The sequence below is a fragment of the Sus scrofa genome, chromosome 4 (genome assembly GCF_000003025.6).
Source record: "Sus scrofa isolate TJ Tabasco breed Duroc chromosome 4, Sscrofa11.1, whole genome shotgun sequence".
Classification (NCBI taxonomy): domain Eukaryota; kingdom Metazoa; phylum Chordata; class Mammalia; order Artiodactyla; family Suidae; genus Sus; species Sus scrofa.
In genome coordinates, this window is record NC_010446.5 from 63680148 (window position 1) to 63704806 (window position 24659).

General features: G+C 38.7%; 1 pseudogene; it reads right to left on the reverse strand.

Annotated features, from left to right (window-relative positions):
* Positions 268-898, reverse strand: LOC110260480 (annotated as a pseudogene).

Genomic DNA, 24659 nt, shown 5'->3' on the forward strand with positions numbered 1-24659 from the left:
GCTGCAGCTGCTGGCCTATGCCACAGCCACAGCAACACTTGGTCTAAGCCACATCTGCAACCTACACTGCAACTTGCAGCAATGCCAGATCCTTAACCCACGGGGCAGGGCCAGGGTTAGAACCCACTTCCTCACAGAGATAACATCAGGTTCTTAAAGACCCACTGAGCTGCAATGGGAACACCTATGATTCTATTTTAGTTCCTACAATTACTTAATATTTATACTTTAATCAATAATAATAATCGATTTATTAAAATAGTTGACTTAAGCAACTACAGTGAAGACTTCAATCTCTACTCCTGGCTCAATAATGATAGAAGTAATCTGCTTAACCCTCTTGGAAGGATTCTCCAAGTTAATGAGGTGCTTGTGAATCTTCATCTAGATTAAATCAGCGCACACCTCTCCCAGGAATTTTACATGGCAGACAGTTAGGGTAATTATTCAGTGAATCTCCACTTTGGTTCCACTGGTGTTGTTCCAGAATATTTAAAAGCTATGGCTGCTGTGTGGCTGCAGCATAACTTCCTTACCACCTTCCTCCTCACCAAAAAGAAACAGTGGTGAGCCAGGAACAGTGGCCACAGTGTCTTCCTTATGGAGGCTTGATACTTTTTTTTTTTTAATAACATTTAACTTTTTAATCATTAATGAATTTTCCTTCAAATAAAATTATTTACCACTAATTATATACCATGTATACCACTTTGTATACAATGTAACAGTACATTCCCAAATCCTCCCATTCCTTGTGCCATTGTTGTCACACATTTCACTTTTATTAATGGAATAAAGACATTGTTATGATTTTGCTTTGAATAGTTAGCTTTTAGAAAAACTAAAACTAGGAGTTCCCCTCATGGTGCAGCGGAAACGAATCCAACTAGGAACCATGAGGTAGCAGGTTTGATCCTTGGCCTCGCTCAGTGGGTTAAGGATCAGGCATTGCCGTGAGCTATGGTGTAGGTCAAAGACACGGCTTGGATCCTGTGTTGCTGTGGCTGTGGCGTAGGCTGGCAGCTGTAGCTCCGATTAGACCCCTAGTCTGGGCTCCACATGCTGCGGGTGGGGCCCTAAAAGTAAAAAAAAAAAAAAAAGAAAGAAAAACTAAAATTAAAAAAAATTCCATTTTACTTTCATTATTCATTCTTTGTATAAATCAACATTTCTGATGTCATGTTTCTTCAAACTGAAAAACTTCCTTAACATTTCTTGCAGAGTAGGTCTGTGGTAACGGGTTACCTCAATTGCAGTTTGTCTGAAAAAGGCTTTGCTTCTGCTCCACCTTGAAAGATATTTTCACTGAATATAAGTCAGTTTTTTTTTCCTTTTATAGACACCATTCCATTGTATTTTTATTTACATGGTTTCTGATGAGAAATCTGTTGTAATTCTCATCATTGTTTATTTACATAACATCATTTTTCCCCTCTGGCTGCCTCTAAGGTTTTCTGTCTTTGGCTTTCAGAAGGTTGAATACAATATTCATAGGTACTGGAATGTTGAAAAATTCTTGCTCATTGTTTCTTCAAATATTTTTTCTGCCCTCTTCTCTTTTTTGTTCTCTTAGAATTCCATTTTTGCCTATGTTAGGTCATTTGGTATTGTCCTATAGCTCTTGGATGCTCTGCTATGTTTTTTTAACATTCTTTTTTTTTTTTTTTTTTTTCTCTTTGTGTTTCACTTTGGGTAATTTCTGTTGATCTCTATTTTTAAGCTCACTGGCTCTTTCTTCAGCTGCATAAAACCTACTGGTAAAACTGTTGAAGGCATTCTTCATCTCTATTATTCTTTTTTTGGATTTTCATTTTTATAGTTTCCATGTCTCTGCTCAAAATATCTACTTGACCATGGATGTTGTCTACCTTTTCCATTAGAGCCTGAAACATATTAATCACAGCTATTTTAAATTCCCCATTGGATAGTTCCAACATCTAGGTCACGTCTGAATCTGGCTCTTTAAACTGTGTTGTCACCCCCCCCACACACCCTGCCCTTTGTATGCCTAAAGTTTTTGATTAAAGTTGGACGAATTGCATACAACAACATATTTTGAGATAAATAACTGTTATACTTGGAGATGGACACACTTTTCCTTCTGTTGGGCTATAAGTGTTCGCGTTCATGTCAATCTTGTCAGAAGCTGGGCTGAGTCTGAAGCTTGTTTCCTGCTTGGCTTTGGGTCTCCCACTTGGCTTAGGTTTTTTCTTTTTCCTTGTGAAACAGAGACTGTCTCTTGCAGCTCTCCCAGCTGTATTCCACTCTTAATTTTATTTGACATTGATAGGGTAATGAAGGTGAGTGAGGGGGGGAAGGAGGTGTTGTCTGATGTTCTTATTAAGCTCCAGATTTAAGCAGGCTTTGTGAACCTGGGTCTTGAGTTTGTGACAATCTCAAGTATTCTTATTCCTTCTCCAGGGGGTAGTACTGGGTCCTCAGGGTCCCAGCTGTAACCCAGAGACCTTAGTCTACACTTTTGTTCACTTTTTCCTGCATATTAAGGCTTTTGTTCCTCAGAGATGATACAGAAAATGAATCTGGCAATGTTTCAGCAGTGGCCTCCTGATCCAGCCAGAACCACAGGGGAAGTTTTCTTAGGCCTCTCCTCAATCTTCCCCATTAGTTTCTGGAGGAAAATCCTTCCTATATACAAATACAAATATGTCTGCAACCCCAGAGACTTCACACTCCCACACAATCTACAGCAATTTGTTATAAATTTCTAGCCATATCTTCTCTTTGGCTTATATGGAGTTTGGCAATATGTCCCTTCCCATATTTCAAGGTGGTTGTTTGCCCTGTAATCTCAGTTCACGCATGGGTTCGAAAGTCCTTAATTTCCAGCTTGTCAGCTTTTCTTCTTCTTGTTTATGTGGGAGCGATAGTCTTTTCATCACTCTTCATTTCCAAATTGAAATAAGAGGTCTTATTCTACAAAGAAGCAATTTGGCCCATCCCATACATCTCTCATAAAACAGTGAATATGTATGGGGTAAAGGACTTACAAGTTTTTAAAAGAAAAAAAATCTAATTTCCAGTTCCTGCCATGCAATTAATTAATTAACCTGCAGTGTGACTTCTAACAAGAAAGATGGACTGATATGACTTATTAGACCTATCACTCCAAAAAGATCAAATGGTACATTTATGTGAAAGGTATCTGAAAATTAAAAAAAAAAAGATATGGGATGAATGCAAACTATGAGCTTATATTTTATTAATTGAAGGCTGTCTGATAAAAAAATAAAATATGGTGTTTTATATCTGGCCACATAAAGATTCAGATCAGTTCAGCAACACTGAATGAGAACCAACTATACGCCAAACTGTCCTAATCATTTCTCCATCTGAGGAATGAACAGGACACAATCTATGCCCTTAAGGAGTTTTTAGTCCAGCAGAGTGGTCAAACTGTGTTTAATTTGACTCAACTATTTGATTATAAATATCTGAAACTAAGATTTATCCACTCATTTTCAGAAAAAAACTGAGCAACACAATATACATATATGAAAATAATTTCTTTACGATTAAATAGTTCCACATCAGAATACTGTCTTCAATTAGAATAAAATGATGACTGATTAAAATATCACTCTGATTAAAACATCAATAAATATATGAGATTTCCTCTCAAAACTAAAGGAATATTTTACTCTTTAAACAATCAATTCATATCTCAGATATTGCAGTAGCATGCTTCAAAGAGTTAAACTTGTCATCACCAGGAAAATTATACTAAAAATCCCTTATTTTTAAACAGAAATAACATTTTTATGTATTACTTGGGTAGTTCCTTAAGTATTTTACTCTTTTTTTCCAGTAGGTCATTTATAATTCAGGGATTCGTAAGGCTGAACAGCTAGATGCAAAAACATGTGTTCAAAGTTAAGGCAGAAATGGCAAATGGCCACATTCTTAAGATCATGTAATTGAGTGAAATAGGGAATTCAATACCTCAGCAGATGACAAGTTCAAGGATGACCCTGTTTTAGCAAAAGCTATGTTGGAACACATGAAACCATCTGATTTTGAGTTTTCATGTGAATCGTTTTGGAGCACAAGGATTATTGAATGTATGAGAATGTGTCCTTGGATTAGAATGCATTCCTTCAGAATGAGAATAAGAAATATGAGAAATATTAAAGAGAAAACAAATACAGCATTGTTAATTTTTACAATGTGACTAAAAGACTTGAAGCAAAGGATTCCTGTGATTTCAGAGGTGGGTTACTTTCCCACAATGCACCTGCATGCAAAAGACAACTGTAAACAGTATATGATTCTATTTGGTGTCAGAAATATTCACAAGCTACCATCAAACTTGGCTCAGTCCTTCTGACACACTGCTAGATTTGTCTTCTGGAACTAACAAGATTAACGATTCAAATCTGCTTATGCTCTGGGCTAAACAATAGAATTACCTAAAAACAGATATACATCTATATAGATATATAGAAATTTTGAATTTGAGGGCATAATTTGAGAGCATTTTTGGTAGTCAAAAATGTTTGAATGGGAGTTCCCATCATGGCTCAGTGGAGATGAATCTGACTTGTATCCATGAGGACGCAGGTTCAATCCCTGGCCTCTCTCAGCGGGTTAAGGCTCAGTCATTGCCATAAGCTGTGGTGTAGATCACAGATGTGACTCAGATTCTAAGTTGCTGTGGCTGTGGTGTAGGCCAGAGGCTACAGCTCGTTTGACCCCTAGCCTGGGAACCTCCATATGGCATGGTGGGACACTAAAAAGACCAAAAAAAAAAAAAAAAAAAAAAAAAGGGGGGAAACGTTTGAAATTAAATCAACTGTGTAATTTAAAACTCAATTGGTGGGACTTCTCTTGTGGCTCAGCAGTTATGAACCCGACTAGTATCCATAAAGACGCGGGTTCGATCCCTGGCCTCGCTCTGTGGGTTAACAATCCTGTGTTGCTATGAGCTATAGCATAGGTCACAGACACAGCTCAGATCCAGTATTGCTGTGCTGTGACTATGGCGTAGGCCAGCAGCTGTAGCTCCGATTAGACTCCTAGCCTGGGAACTTCCATATGTCACAGGTGCAGCCCTAAAAAGCCAAAAAAAAAAAAACAAAAAACAAAAAACAACAACTTGGTTGGTATGTGGAAACCTCTATTTTCAGTTTATGTGAATTATTTCATCAAATGTAATAATGGATAATAAGATAAACAGTTAATGTAAATAATTTAGACCCTGTTCTGTTCATAACAAAGGCAAGTTAGAAGTCTGTGAGAACTGTGACCTCTTCCATGGTTCAGGGTCAATGTGAACAAGGGTACCAGCTGTTCCATTAGATAATGTCTTGGATAAAGTCACCCTTGAATGAAATTTTTCACACTTTGTAATAATAAGACATCACTACTGAAATGAAAAAAAAAAAAAAAGATGACAACTATCTGAGATAGTCCAGAGATGAATTCTTTTCCATGACCAAATTTATTTTCTAAGCCAAGAAAGAAATAATTAGCATTTTGCCAAACATTACACTTTTGCAGTGGTTTAGAAATTAATAATACAGTATTAGTACAATGAGAACACACATTCAAAGTGAAAAAGCAGTTCACTGTGATCTTCTTACTTTCAGGAGAAATAAAAATGACTGAGCAGCTACTTTTAACTTTTGGATCTATTTGACATTAGCTTGAAAAATTAGGTCATGGGATGCACAAATGATAATGGCATTGTTTTTGGTTCCTTCTTCTAGAAGTGTCATTCTTTCATCTTCCAAACATCTATCGATTGGTAATGAGAAGAAAGGAAGCATATGCGTGCCTAAGACAGAAACAGAGGTGGGAATGTTAATGAACTTATTCTGATGGCAGCTTCTCTTGAGATGGTAATGAGACTGAAAGAACATACTTCACTTGACCAGCCAAAAGATGCTCACCAGTTGAAATAGTTAGTTATGTAAATGAGAGATTATTTTTAGATTTTCTTTTTATATTGCAGATTTTCTTTTAGATGTCACACACTAGCAGTAGTTTGTTAAATTTTCTTCATCCAAGTTGCAATGATTGCTGGGAATTGAGTAGCGGTGTTGAAGGCTTGCTACTAGTAAATCATATTCTTTATTGCAACTGTGGCTTTACAATGATTTGAATTATGCCCGGATTCTGTTCTAGACAATTTGAAATCAAACATGAAAATGTTAATTTCTTGCAACCAAGACATCTCATACCACAATATGATACGCATGGCTGCCATACAGTAATAGCCGAGCAACATTTTTTAAGCAGAGAGCAGTTAGTGTTCTTTTTCAAGGCAGATGTTTTCCAGATTTGCTATTGTCACTCATTAAGAAAGTAAGAAGTTATGAGTTATGGCCCTGTGAGGTAAGATATTGTACATGAAATCTCATCCATAAAACACCACAGATTTTTCTCAGCTATTTCTTTCCTTTGCTTGCTTTAATTGGTTCAGTGTGGTTTTCTGCTAGCATACAAATACTTATTTTGTCTGTGTGATAAAACGTTAACCAAACAGAGAAAATAGGTAGTCAGTGGGAATGCTGATGGGAGGGTGGGTATTTTAGTCAATAGGACTCATATATTCAAAAACTGAGTTAAAGTAAATACGGATGGGAAATTATTTGGGGTATTTTATGAGACTTATTGGGCACATATTGAATTTGGGGAACAACGTGCATACTTTGGAGGCTTTCAAAACACTGTACAAATATTATCCAATGAACATTTCCACATAAGTGAAGAGAGGAGGTCTTAACGGTGATCAGAGTTTACTGTAGTAAACACAGCTCAAATGGCTTGACAGGGACAGTGAAGCACTTAATGAGGTAGAAGAGTGAATAGAGCAAAGCCTGGAATTTTCTTCCCCTCCTAGAAGTTGAGTTGAGTTGCCTAAATTATCAGAAAAACAATGTGATGCTATGCCAAGGAGTGACTGTAAATTTCAACTGAATATATATTTTCTTAAAGCTAGTTCCTTACCTAAATTGATCTTAAAATATGAAATAAGATAGATGAGCTGTATAATACCTTGGTTAATAATCTATCATTGACCTGATTACCATTAATTTAAAAGTTATGCTAATTTGTCATCTTTCTTTTTCTTTCTTTCTTTCCTTTCTTCCAAATATTTGAGTAGAAACAGCTTCATTTTAAAAATTGAGATTTTTAATAGCCATTTTAGTAGCCATTTAACAGCTAAATGTGCATATGAATATATATATATATATATATATATATATATATATATATATTAATTGATTGACTTCATAGGGGTCATTAGTGGTGAGAGAGGTTTCTATTTTCCCACAGCAGTGGCTCATGGTATCTGTGCAGGGCTCCCAGCTGGCCTGCTGCTCAGAACAGAATTTGCAAACCTACATTCCAGATTTTCTCAATATTGCAATTTGAGATGCCTTAAAGAAGTAAAAACACACACAGCTTAAGAGACAATCAGTGGAAATAAAATGATGACTTTTTTTTATAAAACTTTAAATAAGAAGCCTTTAAAAGGTAACATTTTCCTCAAACAACTGAAAAATGATGGCAAAACCCCCTATATTACTCATGACACTTGAGCAATTCTATGCAAAGCACTGAACAAAATATTAAACCTAGTATAGAATACTCATAATTCAGTAACCTCCCCCCGCTTAACTTTCAGCAGTAGCCTTGGGAATTCCTACACCAAATGCAAACTCACAGACTCAGCTATGGATACAACAATAATGGCTCTGAGTTTGGTAATTCCAAGCATGAGTATTATGTGTGTCTTGTCTTTCTTTTTCCTTCTTCCTTCCCTCCCTTCCTCCCTTCCTTCCTTCATTCCACAGCTAGAATCATCAAATTTATTTCCATCTCAGGCAGCCAGCAGGTAGAGCCAACTTATGATTATCATGACATAAAGGAAGGGGTGGGGGGGGCTATAGCTCAAGAAGAAAGGACTTAAAAATGTAGAACAACCTTTTTGCACCGACATTAATACCAAGGGCATTCTGAGGCTGACAGGGGATCCCAGGTATCACGGATGAAATTTCTACACAGATGAACTGTTGCGCTCTCAATTGTGTTTCTTATTGCCTTTCAATGACATTGCATGGCTGCACTCTACTCTAGTTGAGCCAGTCACTTACCCATCCTTGGCCCCTTCTCCCTGTATAATGAGGGGGCTATTTATGTAACCTCAAATATACCTTAATAAACAACTTCCTCAGACTTTTCAATGAGGCAAACCCTATAAGGTAAACCCTGATGACTTTGAAAGCCTCACGGCCATGGCTGTAACAGGAGAGGATTCCTGCTCTCCTTCACAGACCCACAGAGGGGCAAACTTCCAATCCCCTCCCGCCTCTGGAGAGTGATGAGGTCAACACTCCCAGTCTCCCTCCCCCTTGACTTCTTCCTCCCCTTAGGAGAGAAGGGCGCTCATCTGTTGGGTGGGAGCCTGGCTTCCACTAGAGCCCATTTTCCTGCTGGATGAGATGATGGTCACTGCTCACCTATGACAGGACGTCGAGTTCTCTTGGAGGAACCGGGGCTCAGGCTTGAGAGCCCTCTCCCATGGTGTGAGCCATGGCACTTACGGCTCTGAGCACTGACTGTCTGGGGCGGTCCACTCCACCCACGGGGATGCTTGCCATTTTCCCCGTGTCCCAGCTCTTCCTGCTCTGCAGAAGTCTGAACCACCAGTAAGCAGACAAGAAGGCTGCATGGCAGATTTGGCAGCTCTCTTTGCAAGTACATAGGTTTTTATTTGGACTGGGAGGAAGGGGATGCAATTTTAGCCTCAGGTCTCAGCCATGGTCTCCAAGGCAGACTTCCCAGAGCCCAGAATTTTAAGGTCTAAACCATGTTCTCCAACCTAGATTTCCCAGAGCCCTGAATTTTATCTGCTGCTTCTCTGCCTAAAAAGATAATGTGAACCCCCGTTTGGCTGGTGATTCTTCTCTCTATAGGTGAGAAGATGGCAGGGAGGAGAGGTAATCAGTTTATCTGCCTCTAACAGCCATTTCCAAACTACTTTCACACGCATTCTTATCATTTCATTCTCGAAACCACCTTGTGAGACTGCCAGGCAGGGATTATTCATTTCAATTTACAGCCAAGAAAATGGAGAGTTAGAAAAGCTAAGTGACTCATCTATGGTCTAGTTAGTTAGCAGTGGAGTGGGACAAAGTCCAGGTCATCAGACAGTGAAGCCAGAATCTCAAAATCAGAGGCACACTAACATTCCACCACCTCAAAAGTCTACACAAACATTCTACCAGAAGAATAACTCACCCACTAGTTACCACCTAGCTCTTGCTTCTGCTCTGTCAAGAAACCATTAGACAAACTTAAGAATCCTAAGCCTCATGTGGCATACAGGGTGTGGGCAAAATGAAAATCATGCAGATAACAAAGCATCAGGATGTCAGGTGCATGATTTAATTTCTAAGCTGCTGTGACATGGGGACCAGGGAGATCACAAAAATAACACATTGCAGATGTCTTATCCATGTGGCGCTGAGTGAACCTGGTGGAACCGAATGCCCTGATGAATATGTGTAACTATGTTGCTTCTGTTGTTTTCAAGGACCTTATTGGCTAGGATATTGGATATTGCTGGAGATAATGCAAGCCCTAAAGCCTATCAAATCGAGGCAGTCTGTGCACCTGCATCCAGCCGTCCACCACCACAGCCGTTCTGGCAGCTGTCAGTGTTCCCACCCTCCCCCACATGACTGGGGGTACCAAGCCCGGTGCAGATTATGTCTGCTTATGTACAAAGAGAAAGCAAGGTGACACACAAGAAACAGGAAAACCCTGGCAGTCTCACTACTTCTAGTACCAAACCAGAGTATTCTGAACTCTATACCGTAAATTGATACAAATATGTTTGAAAATGAAACCTTGCACATATTGGATGCAGAAGCAGAATCTTTCAAGAGAAGAGTTCCCTCCGCCCTATCTCCAATTCTCAGATTAGTATTTGAACATATCTCTGAATGTTGAGCAAGACTAGTAGAAAAAAACTAACTGCTGACCATTCCCTAGTACACCTTGGCTCAAACTAGGAAGTGCTGTAAGCTTAAGAAAATTATTTTCACCTCTCATTTTTTGGTTTTTTGGGTAATTTTTCTATTTCACTTTGTGTTGTGTGTTTGTGTGGGAGGAACAATATGGGATATTTTGTGTGACATCTAGACTACCCTGTTCTGTGTTTATGGATAAAGCAATGGGAAGTAAAGAAGTCAATTTCACAGCACATGGTTCACAACCAGGATATGGAAGGAGCAGGAGAATTCTGGAATTCTGGGAGATTAAGAGCAAAAAATTTAATCACATTCCTAGTCTATTGTAGGTACTTGTCATATCCTTGCTGAAAAACTGAACTTAAATGAACTGAGTTCATTACAGAAATATCCCAAAATGACTGTTGTTTCTTGGTAGTAACAGAAGACTTGGGCTTGTATCTGAAAGCATTGGGAGATAAGAATAAAAGAAACTAAATACATTTTGTTGATTTTTATTCACCTAGGAACTGTTTTACAAAAATATTAGAGAATATTAACTTGTCATCATCATAGATGTAAACAGTTAATGGCACCTCTTCTTCTAAGTAGTTTTCCCTCCTGAATGTGGAGGGAAAGCTTTTCAGACACAGCTGTTCCTACACCAGACTCTCAAGGGAATGATTCAGTCCCTGCCATGGAAAGTCTAACCACAGAGAAGCTATTAAGGAAGACGGAGAGGCAAAAACACAAGTGCACAAATGCACAGGAGTGTGGTTGACATAGGAAGATGTGGTAGACAAGCAATGTGAATACAGTTTTGCTCAATCTCAATGGCCAGCTGCTCCTTGAGTCCCCTGATTCTTATACCAAGGGAAGTTTGAAAGCAAATTCCTTAACATGTATGACACCTCTTAACATTCTCCTTCCTACACATGAACAGGATAACTGGCACTTCATTTACTGGCTCTCTAATTGGATCCCATGATATATATAATGTACATCGCAATTCAGTGGGAAATGGGATGATGTCAGCAAAAATGGCAGGTTAAGAATGTCCAAAAATTCTCTCCTCCATTAAAGCAATGAGAAAACACAAAAAATCGTCAGGCTCAATATTTCCAGGATCCTAGAAATGAACCAAAGACTCCCAAAAATCTGGGAAGTAGCTTTTCAAGAAAAAGAGCTGAATCTTGATAAGAACAGTGTGCTTTGAGGGATTTTAACTTGCCCTATGCCCATTCCTCCTCTCCAGCTCTGATAGCCTTGAAAAATGACAGCTCACAATCAAAGTGAAAATCAGCAGACTGGCAGCCACTGGAGGGAGCCAAATGAGGTGGAGCACTGTTAAAGCTACATTCCAAGAGAACTGATACGATCTAACCTGCTAGTTCCCTGAAAGACCCCACATGAAGTGATGTCTTTATTTAACCTGACTCAGAGCTCACACGATGCAAAAAAGTCTTTTCACTACGTGCATTTGTCAAAAATTATAGGCAACTGTTTAACTTTGAAGCTGCCTAAGGTGGTAAATAACATTTTGGGAAAATAGTAGGCTATGTGAAAATGCTGAAGAGTAAAGCTTAGGAATGAGAATTCTATAGGGGGCTCTGAAAAGCTGTGACATGCTCCTGGGAATTAAGAAAACCACAAACACAAGTAGGTCTGTGCACATTCCCAGAGCTGTCCACATGCTTAGAAAAGACCTGAAAGGCCCTAAACTCTCACCTCCAGCTGACATTGAGGCTCTGAGGAAGGAGGAAGTGAAAGCTAAAGCAGAATTGCAAACTACCTGGCTAAGTTTTGAAGCTGTGCACCCCAACACACAGAAAGAGCCCCTGAGCAAAGCCTGGGAGCTTTATTGGTTTCAGGCATTTAAGGAAATCTCTGTCCAGTCATCAGAGGGCCATTAAGCTAACCAAGCAGAAATCTGGGTGGTGACACAAAACAAAGAATATAGACTTCATGGGCTTAGTGCAGAAAAGTCACCAAACAAACCAAAAACAAGAGCAAATCCTGGGAAGAAGAAAGATTATCTACACATACCGCAAACTAAACCAATTATGACAGGATAAATTCGGATATTTACACTGAGACAATAAAAATCAAACTGTCACAAAAAGAAAGACAAAGAGGGAGTCTTGAACACAACAAGAGAGAAGTGACCATCACATAAAAAGGATCCCCGATAAAAATTAATAACTGATTTCTTTCCAGAAACCATGGAAATAGAACGACATGTTCTACCGAAAGGCAGTAGAATGACATGTTCAAATTGCTAAAAGAAGATATTCAATATCTAGCAAAGATATTTTTCAAAAATAAAAAGCAAAATAAGACATTTTAGATTAAAAAAAAAAAAAACTGAGAAAATTTGTCACTAGTTAACTTGCCCTGTAAGATATATAAAAGAGAATCTTGCAGTCTGAAAAGAAAGAACACTAGACAGTAATTTAAATCCTTGAAAACATATGAAGAAAATAGGAACACTGGTAAAGATAACTTTGTAGGTAAACATAAAAGACAGAATAAATGTTTTCTGTTGTTGGTAACTCTTCTATTTGATTTAAAAGAGAGATGCATACAGCAAAAATTAATCTGTGTTGATGGGCTTTCAATGTATAAAGATATTACTTGTATGACAGTAACAGAAAAATGAAAGGGAAGAGAACAGAGCTTGGATACTATTGAAATTAAGTTGTTATTAGTGTAAAATAGACTGCTATAAAAATGTTAATTGTAATCCCCAGAACAACCAAAAATAAAATAACTCCAAAGAATATACAGTAAAATAAATGATAAGAGAATTAAAATCATACACTATAATATATCTATTTAACACAAAAGAAGGAAGTAATTGGAAAAAAGAGGAATAAAAAAGACATAAGATATACAAAAAACTAATAGCAAAATGGTAGGCATAAATCCTGCCTCATTGGTAACCGCATTATATGTAAATGAATTAAACTCCCCAATTAAAAGGCAGATATTGGCAGAATGGATAAAAAAAACATAATTCAACTACCTGCTATTTTCAAAAGGTATTCTCTAGATTCTAAGACATAAATACGTTGAAAGTAAAAGGATGGAAAAGATATACCTTAAAAATAGTCACTAGAAGAGCTAGAGTGGCTATACTAATATCAGAGAGACTTTAATACATTTTTATTAGATTAAACAAAGACATTAATGATGATAAAATAAAAAGGGTCAATTCACCAAGAAAATATAACAATTATAAACTTATTCGCAGAGCCCAAAAATACATAAAGCAAAAACTGTCAGAATTAAGAGAATAATTAGAAAAAATCAACAAGGAGTTCCCGTCGTGGCGCAGTGGTTAACGAATCCGACTAGGAACCATGAGGTTGCGGGTTCGATCCCTGCCCTTGCTCAGTGGGTTAACGATCCGGCGTTGCCGTGAGCTGTGGTGTAGGTTGCAGACGCGGCTCGGATCACGCATTGCTGTGGCTCTGGTGTAGGCCGGTGGCTACAGTTCCGATTCAACCCCTAGCCTGGGAACCTCCATGTGCCGCGGGAGCGGCCCAAGAAATAGCAACAACAACAAAAAGACAAAAAGACAAAAAAAAAAAAAAAAAAGAAAAAAGAAAAAATCAACAATAGTTGCATCTCCCATATCCCATTTTCAATAACATATAAAACTAAAAAGAAGATTAACAAAGAATACTTGAGCAATACTATACAACATGTAGACCTCACAGACATCTATAACAACTCTCCACACAACAACAGTAGAACACACATTCTCAAGGGCACATGGAACATTCTCCAGGACAGGCCATATGCTACATCATAAACAAGTCTCAGTAAATTAAACACCTGAAATAGGAGTTCCTGCTGTAGTGCAATGGGACCTGCAACATATCTGGAGCACTGGGATGCAGGTTCGATCCCCAGCCTGGCACAGCAGGTTAAGGATCTGGCATTGCCACAGCTGCAGGTTAGGTCATAACCATGGCTTGAATCTGACCCCTGGCCTACGAATTCCATATGCCACAGGGGGTAAAAAAAAAAACAACACCCCCAACAACAAGAGGCTGAAATAATATCAAGTATTTCTCCAATTAAACAACATATTTCTAAAATATCCAATGAATTGAAGAAGTCACGAAGGAAATTAGAAAATACTTTGATGAAAGAAAATGAAGACACAACAAACCCAAACTTAAGGAATACAACCAAAACAGTGCTTGAAGGAAATTGATAGCTTCTGTATTAGTGTGGGTTCTCCAGAGAAACAAAACCAGTAGAATATATATTAAGAGGAGACTTAAAATAGGAATTAGCTCATAGAATTATGGAGTCTGAGCTGCCATATGAAAGCTGAAGAACCATGAATGTTGGTAGTGTAATTCAGTCTTGAGTCTGAAGGCCCAAGAACCAGGACAGCAGAGGTCCAAGGGCAGAAGATGGATATCTCAACTCAAGCAGAGAAAGTAAACTTGCCCTTTTTCTACCATTTAGTTCTATGCAGACCCTTCAAGGGATTGGATAATGTCCATGCATTAGGCAATCATTTTTATGTAGTCTACAGATTCAAATATTAAGCTTTTCTGGATACATTCTCCCGACATTTCTAGAAACAATGTTTTCCCAGATATCTGGGCATTCCTTAGCCCAGGTTGGAACAAAATTATTTATCACACCTGTAGATGCATCTATTAAAACAGAAAAAAGACTTCAACTGAATAACCTAATCTTCTATCTTAAGAAACTAAAAGAGCAATGTAAACCAAATGTAAGCAGAAGGAAGAAAACAAGATTATTGTGGAAATAAAATAGAGAATACAAAAACGATCAACAAAATCAAAAGTTGCCTCTTTGAAAAGATCAACAAAATCAAACCTTTAGCTAGACTGATCAAAAGGAAAAGACTGGACTCAAGCTACTAAAATCAGGTATTAAAGAGGGAATATTACTACCAACTTTACAAAAAAGAGAAGGATTATAAGGAGATACTATGAACAATTGTATGCCAACAAATTAGATAATCTAGATTAAATGGAAAAATTTCAGATAAAGACACAAACTATTGAAACTGATTCAAGAAGAGATAAAATCTCTCAATAGACCTGTGACAGAGATTAAATTAGTAATCACAAAATTCCTCAGAGGAAAACCCATATATACACTAGTGAATTCTTCTAAACATTTGAAGAACAATTAACACCAGTTTTTCAAACACAACACAAACTCTTTCAAAAAGCAAAAGTAGAGGGAATATTTCCTACTTCATTCTATGATGCCAGTATTACCCTGATACCAAAAATAAAGACAAAACAAGATAAAACCAATATCTCTTATGAAAATAGATATAAATATACTCAATAAAATATTAGCAAATCAAACCTAGCAACATATGGAGAGGATTAGGCAACATGACCAAGTAGGATTTATTCCAGGAATACAAAGTTGGTTTAACTTCCAAAAGCCAATTAATGTAATTCACCATTATCAACTGAATAAAGTGCAAAAATCACATGATTGTCTCAATAGCTATATAAAAGACATTTTGCAAAATCCAACACCTCTTGATGATAAAACATTAAACAAACTAGAATTAGAATAACACTTCCTCAATATGACAAGGGACATCTATCCACTAAAAAATCCACAGCTAATATTAAACTTATGGTAAGAGGATGAATGCTTCCCCTCTAAGAGCAGGAATACGATCACCTCTTCTTTTCACCTTTCTAGCTAGGACAATTAGACCAAAAAGAAAAAGCAAGAAAGCAGATAGAAGGGAGCAGGGAGGGAAGGGGAAAGAAAGAGAAAAGAGGGAGAAAGAAAGGAAGAAAGAAAAGAGGCATCCAAATTGGAGAGAAGTAAAACTATCTCTATTTGAAGATGACATAGGTTTATATACAGAAAACCCTAAAGAATCTACTAAAAAAAACCCTTTGGAACTAATTAAGAAACCTTCAGAAAGGTTGCAAGATACAAGAATAACATACAAAAAATCAATTGTATTTCTAGACACTAACAATGAACAATCCAAAACAGAAATTTAAAAAATTATTCCATTTACTATCATATCAAAAAATAAAATATGTAGGATTAAACAACAAATGGGAATACCCACACAATGGGTAGAGAATCTGACCACAGCAGCTTGGGACACTGCAGAGGCTAAGGTTTGATACCTAGTCAGGTGCAATGGGTTAAAGGGCCCAGCATTGCCACAGCTGCACTGTAGGTTGCAGCTGCAGCTCAGATTCAAACCCTGGCTTGGGAACTTCCGTATGCTGTAGGTGCAACCAAAAAAAATAATAACAACAAATGGAGTGTAAAAGTTATATCCTGAAAACTACAAAGCATTGTTGAAAGAGCCACAAATATCTAAATGACTGAATATCCCATGTTAATGAATCAGAAGATTTAATATTAAAATGATAATACTCTCTTCAATAAATCTACAGATTCAATGCAACTCCTATCAAAATTCTAGCTGGGGAGTTCCCGTCATGGCTCAGTGGTTAACGAATCTGACTAGGAACCATGAGGTTGCGGGTTCAATCCCTGGCTTTGCTCAGTGGGTTAAGGATCCAGCATTGCTATGAGCTGTGGTGTAGGTTGCAGACGTGGCTTGGATCTCTCGTTGCTGTGGCTGTGGTGTAGGCTGGCAGCTATAGCTCCAGTTCCACCCCTAGCCTGGGAATCTCCATATGCCGCAGCAGTGGCCCAAGAAATGGCAAAAGACAAAAAAAAAAAAAAAAAAAAAAAAAAAAATTCTAGCTGGTAGGTTTGAGAAATTGACAAACTGACCATAAAATTCATACAGAAATTCAAGATGCAGAATAGTCAGAATAATCTTGAAAAAGATCCCCAATTTCAAAACTTATTAGAAACCACAATAGTCAAGACTTTATGGTACTGGTATAAGAACAGACATACAGATTAGTGGAACAGAATTGAGAGTCCATAGATATACCTTTACCTTTATAGTCAATTCATTTTGGACAAGGATAGCAAGACAATGCAGTGTGGGAATGGACACATTCTTTTCAACAGTTGGTATGGGGACCAGTGGATATCCACATGCAAAAAAAAAAAAAAAAAAAAAAAAAAAGGAAAAACAAAAAAAAAAAGAACAAAAAAAAAAAAAGAGAGAGAGAGAAAAGAAAAGAAAAAAGAATTTGGATCTCGGAGTTCCCTTTGTGGCTCAGTGGTTAACAAATCCGACTAGGAACCATGAGGTTGCAAGTTCGATCCCTGGCCTTGCTCAGTGGGTTAAGGATCCTGTGTTGCTGTGGCTGTGGCGTAGGCTGGCAGCTACAGCTCCAATTAGACCTCTAGCCTGGGAACCTCCATACGCCATGGGAGCGGCCCTAGAAAAGGCAAAAAGACAAAAAAAAAAAAAAAAAAAAAGGAATTTGGATCTCTACCTCACACCATACATAAAAATTAACTAAAAATCAACCATTAAACTAGACATAAATGCTACCACTATAAAACTCTTATAAGAAAACAAGGGTAAATCTTTGTGACCATTAGACAATGGTTTCTTAGACATGACCCATAAAGCTTCAGCAAAAAAAGGAAAAAAAAAGTTAGACTTTGTCAAAATTAAAGTTTCTGCTTTTTTTTTTTTTTTTTGGTCTTTTTAGGGCTGCACCCGTGGCACATGGAGGTTCCCAGCCTAGGGGTTGAATCAGAGCTGTAGCTGCCAACCTACACTACAGCCACAGCAACATGGGATCCGAACCGCATCTGTGACCTACACCACAGCTCAGGGCAACGCTGGATCCTTAACCCACTGAGCGAGGCCAGGGATTGAACCTGTATCCTCATGGATGCTAGTTGGGTTCGTTAACCACTGAGCCAGGACAGGAACTCCAAGTTTGTGCTTAAAGGACACTACTGAGTGAAAAGACAACCTGCAGAATGGTAGAACATACTTACAAATCATATATTTGATGATGGACTAGTATCCAGAATAAATTAAAAAGTACTTACAATTCAACAACAAAAAGACAAACAGTGCAATTTTAAAAATGGACAAAGGACTTGAACAGACATTTTTTCAAAGATACATAAATGGCCAATAAAGACAGGAAAAGATGCTGAATATCATCAGTCACTAGGGAAATGTAAATCAAAACCACAATGAGACATCATTTCACACCCACTGGGATGACTGTAATCAGAACAAAGTACAATAAAGAGTGTCGGTAAGGATGTAGAGAAATCGAAATCTGTCTACATTGATTCTGGAAATATAAAGTGGTACGGCCACCTTGGAAAACAATCTGATAGATTCTCAAAAAGTTAAAGTTATCATATGACTTAGCATTTCCACTCATAGATGTATAACTTAAAGGCTTGAAAACATATGTTCACACAAAATCTTCTACATAAATGTTCATAGCATCATTATTCACAATAGCCCCAAAGTGAAAACAATCCAAATGCCCATCAATTGATGAACAGATAAACAAAGTTTGGTATATATACACACTGGAGTATTATCCAACCAAATAAAAATGAAGCACTGATAATATATGCTAAAATATGGACAAACTTTGAAAAACATTATACTTAGTGAGATAAACTAAGGCACAAAGATCTGTAGCTTACTATATCGATGGCTTATAAATGGAATTAAATGATTCCATTTATATAATAATGTCCAGAATAGACAATAACACAGGGACAGAAAGATTAATGGTTTCCAGGAGCTGCAGAGGAGAAGTTTTCAGGAGGTGAGGAATGACTTTTAATTGTTATGCAGTCTCATTTTGAGATGATGAAAATGTTTGGGAAATATACAACGGCTTGTGAATACACTAAAACCACTGAAATGCATATTTTTAACAGGTGAATTTTATGGCATGAGAATTATATTTGCATTAAAAGATTCAGTGCTTATATCCATCCAAGCAATGTGAAGAAAAATTACAATCAGTATTTTTCAATCAAGTAGCAAAATAATATCAGAAGAAAATATGAAAAGTCAATGTGTTGATACTTTACAGTTACTTAGGGCATTTTCCTCCATGTCTGGACTAATTTTTCCATGACTTCTAAAATAAGGACTAAAAAATAAAATTAAAATAAAATAAGGACTAAATTTCAAGGACTATGAAATTCACTATCCTTCTATAATTCTAATACTCCCAATTTAAGCACAGAGTACCTAGTATTACACATTATCCTGCTTATCAAATCCCCCAGAATTTAATAGTCTTTATTTAAGAACATTATCTGCAGGGTAGGCCAGCAGAATGGAGACAGAGGGAAGAGGAGGAGTTCAAGTCTGAAGGCAGTCTCCTGGCAGAACCTTCTCTTCCACTTCTACAGAGGTCAGTCTTTTTCCAGTAAGACAGTCAACTGATCAGATAAAGCCCACTCAGAGTAAGGAGGATAATCTGTGTCCTGATTTAAATGCAAAGCTCACCTTAAAAAAACAAAAACAAAAACAAAAACAAAAAAAAACAACAAAAAAAAAACCCTCCACAAAAACATCTAGAATAATGTTTGACTAAATATTTGAGTTCCTTCCTCACCAAACTGACACATAAAATGAACCATCATGGGCACCATATGGTAACAGAGATGCTAGACTCCTAGTTTGGAATTTTGAGTTCCCCTTAACTATCTCTCAGCAAGGGACTTCACCTCCTTGATACTTTCACTGCAAACTGTGGGGGGAGACTGAAACAATGTGCAGAGTGAGAAAATAAGGGCAGCCGGGACTAATCTGACCTTCTCTACATTTTTGCCCCCTGGTAAACCATATATCACATGCCAGTGAGTGCCCTATGGCATACATTAAGAAACCAGGGGCTTAGCATTGATTTAAAGTACCCGATATTTGCTGTGTTCTAAGTGGCTTTGGGATATAATGAAAGAAATCTAATACCTCCAGGTAGCCTCAATTTTAAAGAGTAGTTTGTGTGTACATATGCAGGTATGCATGTGTTTATGTATTTTGATTGTATGGCCAAGGTGCAACTGAAAAATATAAAAAGAAAATCAATAAGAAAGAATATGTAAATGATGAATTCTTCCACATTGAATTCTATGTTAATGGAATGCTTGAGACTTGGCACATAATGGCACTGTGTCTTTGAAAATCCCTTCCTCTCTACTAACCACCCCCTCCCCCCCAAAAACCCCATAAAATATGGCTTCATTTGGCCTCCCTTTGACATACCATGGGTCTCCAATTATAGAAGCTAGAGCTAAATCTATAATAGTATCTCTGTATTCCTAAATTGACTCTCTACTTCATTAATGGTTTATTCTTGCAAGTTCTTATTATCAAAGATGTAAACAGGGAATCTTAATATCAAGATTGAACTCTTTCTACCTGAAAGCCACTACATATCAACCACTAGCTAGAAAAGTCCACATTTGATAACAGGTATAAGGGCTACTCAGTCAACCTCATCAGGGAACTTAACAATGCTCTGAAATATTTTTCTTTACACCTAATATTCTTTCTTATATTCTCCAAAATGGTTACTTCCCACATTTTCCATATCTGTTAATCTGGATACCTCAGGTCTACTCATTTTAAGTTGACAACCTTACCTAACACTCTACTGAGCAAATAAAACTTATCAGACGCTAACCTCTTTAACTTTTAACATGAGAAACCTTTACCGATCTACAGTGGAATCCAACATTATTTTCAGCTCATTTTAGGCAAAGAGGTGCATCTTCTGCTCTTCAAAGCTAACCCCCCCATCTCCTTCCACCTCCTCTGGGAACTTAGCCTATCATTACTCCCTTCTGTTTCTCCTATTTTTAACGTCTTTAATCTCTTCCTTAAAACATAAGCACACTTAAAACAACTCTAACCCTTAAAAACAAAACAAAAAGAAACTGGTTTCCCAAGGTGGGATTCCAAGGACTTCCACTTGTGGGCCAAATTGAGTTCCAGGGATAAGACTCATTCCTCTGTCTGCAACAACCACAAAACTGGCAAAACATATGAAACAATGGTTCACTGAACACTGGGCAGGAGGTGGTAAAAGACAGTGAACCCTAAGAGACAGGAAGCACATAAGGAAAACTCTAAAATTGCTATGGTTGCCCCAGCTACTGCTACCACAGAGGTTTCCAGGCTGAAGGGCAGAAACAGAGAACCCAGGCAAACCCTCCGAGTGGAAAAGACAGAGCTGAGAAGGTAGAAAGAACAAGGCAGCTAAAATTCACAGAACAGAGGACCAGAGAGACGGGAACTGCACAGAAAGAGAACGCCAGAGATCTGCAGAGGCTTCCCTGGCATTTTCAACTGATCAGTACAAGCCTACAAGGAAACTGCCAGAGACTGAAGGGACTCCTACCAAAAGAGATTAAAGGGAACAGTGCCAGGTACTCACACAGGGCCAGGAATAATACGTGCTCCAGCCAGACTGGAAAATCTCATGATTCACAGGGCACTAGGTTGAGAGCTCAGAAAAGTCTTGCCTCAGAAGGGGAATAATTAGCTTTAGAATGAGCACGGTTCTGATTCCTTCCACCAGTCTTAAAAACAAGACGGAAAAGGATTACTCTATTTCCAAGTAACTTAACTGCATCCCAAAACAAAGCTTGATAATATTTATAAGAATAAAAAGATACCCAGCACCTAAGAGGCAAAATTCACAATGTCTAGCATCCAAACAAAAGTCACCAGGCATGCAAAGCAGCAGGAAAATGTGACCTATAATTAAGAGAAACATAGTTGAAATTGATCTGGTCTCAGAGCCAAACGCTGGCTGGGCTTGCTTTAGTTTCCTGTTGTTGCCTTCACCAAGGTGGAGCCCTGCTTTGGCATCCTAATGTAGGCAGTGACCCAGGTCAGTCTTCCTCCTCCCATGGGACAGCGATGCTCCCCCACTTTCTGCAAAGGAATTCGACTTCTCGATGCCCCCAAGGACATGCCAGGAGCTGTGATCTCATTCAACATTCAGTTTCTCTTCTTCTCTTGGTCTACAGAGGTATTTTTTTCTTGCTTTTGAACATGGCTATCTTTTTAGTTTCCTACTTTTGCCGTTTAACTCTTCTTGCCATGTGTGTAGAGCACAAGGGAAGCTTCAAAATGTGACCTTACCATACCACCTTAACTGGAAGTCCCCACCCCTTATTTCCTGAAACTCCTCCTCCGCTTTCAAAAACATTACTCTCTTTTGGTTTTTTTCTCGCCTATCTGATGACTGTCTTTTTCTCTCTGAATCTCCCTTCTCTGTCCACCCATTAAATGTGTGGGCCTTTAAGGGTTCCATTCCCCCCTTACTCTAGGATGAAGGCTTAATCTGAGGCTTTGTAGGTTTATGATCCCCTGAAATTTTACAAAAATTCTGATTTTTTTTTCAGTCAGGAAAAAAGTTATAAATGGTATTTAAAGCCAGATTGTATTTTTATAAGGAGAAATCTCATTACTGGGATGTTTATAGCCAATGTAATTCTTCAGTTATTTAGAGTTAACTCTGGGTTGGGACAAGCATAGTGTAAGGAAATAGATATATAACCTACATTTGAAAACATGAAATACTTTCTAGAAGTCTAATCAGTTCATTAGAAATGTAACTGGATCTCTGTAAGTGTTGATTCAGGGAAAAACTGAATTGTTAAAATGAAGGGCAAATAAGGGGTTATGTGCATGCCATCCATTAATTATGGGTAAAGACTGGATTATGTTTGTGAATGTTTTCAATCACCAAATATTTAGGCAGTGCCTTTCACAGGTAGTGAGCGTGAGATACTGGGAGTATCCAGATGGAAAAGGCACAGCCTCTGCCTTCGCTGAATTGACAGTTTAGTCTTTTTATTTTCTCATTAATTATTTTAATTCTGTTCCTGTCTTCCCTAAAGGAAGTTGCCTGCATGTGGCAACCTAAGAAGGAATAAGGGCAGGGTGATGACACAGGCGTGAGGATACCTTATCCAATTCTGTTTCCAGCATCCTCTGGGAGTGCTCCTTGGAGACTGAAACCTACAGAGAAATGTAGCAGCGCTTTTCCCCCTCGGCAAGCTAATTGGCTCATTATCCTTGCTAATTGGGCAGAGCGGCACAAATAATCCAAAGGGAAAGAAAAACATCAAGAAAAAGTGGGCACGTTTCCCAAAGCACCTCCCTGTTCTCTGATCATTATGAGAGCTCATTTTAGAATTGGAGGTCAGAGAGGCCTGGGGCTCAGGAAACACATTTGTATGTCAGTAAGCCAGGACCCTCTTTTACAGAAGGGACTGGTTGACAGAGTGTACAGAATCCCTGCTCTCTGCCACCATGAAGTATCTATTACATGAGAACTTCCTCCTGGCGCCAGGCGGCATTTAGTTTTCACGTGATGTTCTAGAGAGAATGAAGGGTGAAGCGGGGGTGGGGAGGGTTGCTAAAATGAGAGTGACTCTGAGCAGGGCCCACCCTTCGGAGAGGGCCTAGGACAAGAATGAGCCCCCAGGAGAAGGAATGACAATGATAATGTAATAACTAACCTTGTACAATGTTGAACAATTTCCAGGGGAGTTCGTGCAGCTGCAGGGGCCCTGAGCCACAGACCCAATAGGCAGAAATATCCTAATGTCCACAGCAGAACGTGTCACATGGTGGGATGTCATCCTCTCTCAGGTTAATTCCACGCATAAACCCAAAGTCTTGGGACCACACACTGGAGACCAGGGCTATGTGCTCCTTTTCAAGGGATGTCGCGTAATAGAGTGTTTTCACGCTTTCAAATTATTGCCAATAAAAATTAACGGTAAAAGAAAAAACCTCCCAAGACAGAGTTTCTTAGCTTTTGCTTGAGAATGAAATATGACTGCTATCAGGCCCGTGAGCCACAGTCCAGATTAATTTGTCCTTCAGGATTCTCCAAATCAGTGAAGCCTAGGGACTCTGCAAATAGGCCTCCAGAGGCCTTACCACAAGGCTTTTCTTCCTGAGAGCTGGGCTGCTGTACCTGGCTAATGGAGTATTCAAAAGTCATTTGCAGAAGACTCGCAGCTTTCCAGTTGGAATCTGGGATTTGCAGAATAGTTACATTTACCTAACACCTACTGCTTAAACAAAAATCTTTTCCAAAGTCACCTGCATTTTTAGCTGTCAAGACACTCAATGAAGATTTTTTTCTTCTGTCCTAAATGGCAGAGAAAAGTCAGGTCTCTCAGGCTCACCACCTTCCCTCTCGCCTTTTTTATTCTTAACTCCGGCTTTTCTACCTCCAGCCTCCGCCAACCAAATGTGCCTAGATCCTGGCCTCTCTAAACAATAAGGCCTCACAGGGGTCCAAGAAAGCAGAAGTCTGGCCGCAATTGTTGGATAAATGAGCGAGGGGAGGACTGGTTGTGTCTAGGGTGAATGAGGGCTCCTCCCGCGCGTCCCACTGTTCCCAAGGGCGTCTGACCACGTGGCTGGCTGGGTCCAAGTGCCGGGAGGTCCTTTCCTTCCTGGTCAGGGAGCTCGCGGATACTCTGGATGACCCCAGGGCAGAAGCTTCAGGGAGATGAAGAAACCTGTCAGCCTAACTCCGCGCTCCCACGTGACCGACCACCTCCGTGGGACCGCACACCGCGTGATCTGCCTACCACGTGACTTGCGCACGGACAGACCCGGAACCTTCAGCTCCCTGGCCTGGGCCTCAGAGTTTGTACTCAGGGCCACTTGGAAAAGGCCAAGGAACTGGTCACTGAAACCCTCTCTGGTGTCGGTGAGGCGGCCCATCC